Below are 3488 nucleotides of genomic sequence, written 5' to 3' on the forward strand. Positions count from 1 at the left end.
ATTCATTGGGAATGCCCAAGAAAAGAATGAGTTTCATTTGTTTCGTGTGTAATCCTTGTAAAGCAACAAAAACTATTAAGTAATTTGGTGGAATGCTAAGAGGTCTAGAGGTAAGTAGACAGTTAAAGCTTTAAGGCACTATCGAAGAAGCAACTAAAGACATGGAAAATGTTACTGATATGAAAGTGGCATATCCGTTCTTCTAAATTGAATGGTTCTACATATAGTAGACCTCCAAGGACGATGTTCCTTAAAGGGGTCGAGGGGTTTGTGACACCCTTTTCATTACCCAATTTTTTGTAATGTAATCAAGAACATATAATGCTATGGTGCTAGCATTGGTGCTATGATGTCAAACTTTGTTGTATGATGTAATGCTTATTTTGGTTAATAAAATTCTAGAATTGAACTAGGGGAAAACATTACTAGGGAGGGAAAAGTGCAAGGAGGTGTGCGAGAAATCCTATCATTCCTTAGATATAATTATTTTTCCTTGATGTAATGGTTGGTATTCCAAGGAAGATTTTATAAAAATACTAGGAAGATGAAGGGTTATGGTGTGATTATAAAAAATAAGGAGAAACGATCAAGGAGTTTATGAGCAGTTGGTTTTTGGATTCTCATTAGCTTTTTCTCCGATACTCTCCCACTTAGAAATTCTCCCACTTAGAAATTTGAATTGACAAGAGAATTTATGGTAGAACCATAAAGGTTCAGACATTGTGACTAATAAGATTTGTGATTGATAGACCATGTGACAGAGACTAAGTTTTCCCTAAGTGTGTGGCCTTCATAATTTTTTTAAAATATGGCCTAAAAAATGTGATAAATCCCTAATTTTAGTTGTTCACTTATGGAATTAAGATCTGGCATGAGGGTGACTAGCTATGAGAGGCTAGGCTGTGAGAGCCTATGGTGGGATGGACTATGGCTCACCCTAGTTCATTTTTCTAGTATTTTTTTTTGCTGCAATAAATAAAATATTTATTTCTATCTTAATGATACTTTAGGAATATTTATTTCAAAATATTTTAATTTTTTTTTGAAAATTGAAATTATTTCAATTATATAAATAATCTACCACTTGGCTGGTTAGGTAATATAGAAGATTGCACAATCACAGTTGAATTTTTTGCATGGAAAAACATTTTTTCATATATATATATATATATATATATATATATAATATATATATATATATATATATATATATATTATATTATAACCCTAAACATCATTAACCATTTTAAAACAAATTAGGGGAAAATATTGGGTTTTAATTTAGGTGTATTAATTATATTAATGTTATGTTTAGGTTAGAAAATATTTAACAATAATATTTTTAGCTATAATAATTATAATATAAGATTTAAGGTTTGATATTAGATTTTAACTTTTAAATATTTCAATTTTGGTATTAGCTTTAATATTTTTAATATTAAATTTAGGTATTGTTAGGACCTCCGTTGCGGGTGCGACGGGCGCCGGGCGGGAGATCGTGCACGGGCACGGGCAAACGCGTGAGCGCACGACGGGCGCGTGCCGAACGAGCTTGCGACGATAATGCGAGAAAACTTACGACAAGAATGCGACGATAGTGTGATGAAAGGTGAACACATGCAAAAACGACTAAGTATGAAAACGACATTTATATGCGTTGGAGGTATAACTTAAGCAGTCACAAGCCGACTTAAGAAGATGCGTTGTGGGCATAAGTTATGAACATATGGGGGTCAGCCATGAGGCTACACACCCCTTCACAAACCTACGTGAGGATGGGTATAAATACATGGACGTGGAGCTCATTTTGACAACGCACTTCGCTTGAAGACTCGCATAAAGACAAGGGTAAAAAGGTGCGAAGTCTTAGAATAATATGCGCACTTCTCATGCGCATAAGGATTAAGGACTTTGTAAAGTTTGTCTTATGTGAACAGTGGACAAGGGTGCATGGGTTAAGGAAGTAGCGTGCAGTTTTATGCAGGATTTGGTAGGAAGGTTGAGTGGCTCGGGTGAGCACTCCCTTCTTATGCAAAGGTGCAGAAAATGATGTATAAGGCTATTCTATGCCTGTTGTAAAATTATTCTAAGTGTTGGCTTGAAGTTTGTCAAGCACACTTGTATTGTAAAATTGAAGAAGCTGTTATAATATACTGTTGGGCAGACTTTCTGGGAGTTGCCCCTCCCGTTGTACTTGATTATTGCAATTGTTGTTCTCGGTTAATTGTACATGAATACTTGGGCAAGATTTCTTGAAGGGCAACAAGGTTATTGTTGTCCCCTTCTGTGATGAGGAAGAGCTTCTTCGACTTGGTCGGGCAATGAAGCAAGGTGAGGTTGCATATTGTGCTAACAAGGAAGAGGAAGCCGTGATAACCAAAGATGTTGCAAACATGAACATGATGAAGGATGAACTTGAGGGCAATCAAGTTGGGCCAGGATCGATGGATGAGGACACTCACATGGAAACCTTATGAAGATGAAGTAAGTATTGATACTTGTGTTTCATTTGGACATTTGGGAGATTGGACCATGTGCAGGGAAGGGCAAAGTCAGTTTTCCAAGGCAAGAAGGCATCTTACCATGGGTAACTATGATGGAACCTTGTATGGAAGAGCAAGGATTGTCAACCATTGCAGACTTGTTGGAGTTACTTGTGACCTTGTGGTGAATGGGGCAAAGGCCCGAGACAAGGGAGGAACTTGATGATCATTGTGGAGGATGGGTCATGCCTTAGCCACATGGAGAATTGGCTAAGTGCCCGGCATGACTCATGGACAGATTGAGGAGGGCACACACTTGTGATGTTTTGGGTGGACTTCTCATGGCCGAGACCAAGAGACAGTCTTGATGGACACTTTGGTGGAGGAGCTATGATGAAGAGACTCATGACATGATGATATGATGATGAGATGGTTGAGTGACCGAGTTCACTAAACCGAAGATTGAAGACTTAGATGAGGATGACCGATGTTGTGATGTGTCTACTTGGTTGGGCTACATGGACAGCTAGTCCTGGACATCAGGTTGGAGACATGAAGACATGGAGCATGGCAAACCTATGCAAGGAAATTGTGTGGAAGCACTTGTAGAGATGTCAAAGAACATCTAAGAAGGAGTGCCAATGCAGGAATGTTATGCAGGTGGACTTGCTAGTGTGACATGGAGACTTGCTACTTATGAGGAGTTGTGCACCTTGGTACAACAAACTATGACTGGGATGGACTTGTGAGCAGCTAGGGAGCATTCCTACTACATGGGGAGCTAAGGCATATTGTATGCTTGCTAAGATGTTGATTGGGGATGGCTTATGGAGCTCATGAGGACATGAATTGTTGTGACTTTTAGAGACTTCATGTATGGTGGACTTAGAGGATTTGATGCATTGAGGAGCTGAGGTCAGGTGACCTTTATGCAGTATGGGATGCATACATCCAAGGTACATGTATGGGCATGGCTTGGAAGAGTGATTTGATGTAGAGGATCGT

This window comes from Pinus tabuliformis, chromosome 8 (assembly GCF_031772625.1).
Source record: "Pinus tabuliformis cultivar Carrire ecotype Pingquan chromosome 8, CPIR1, whole genome shotgun sequence".
In the NCBI taxonomy this organism is placed as follows: domain Eukaryota; kingdom Viridiplantae; phylum Streptophyta; class Pinopsida; order Pinales; family Pinaceae; genus Pinus; species Pinus tabuliformis.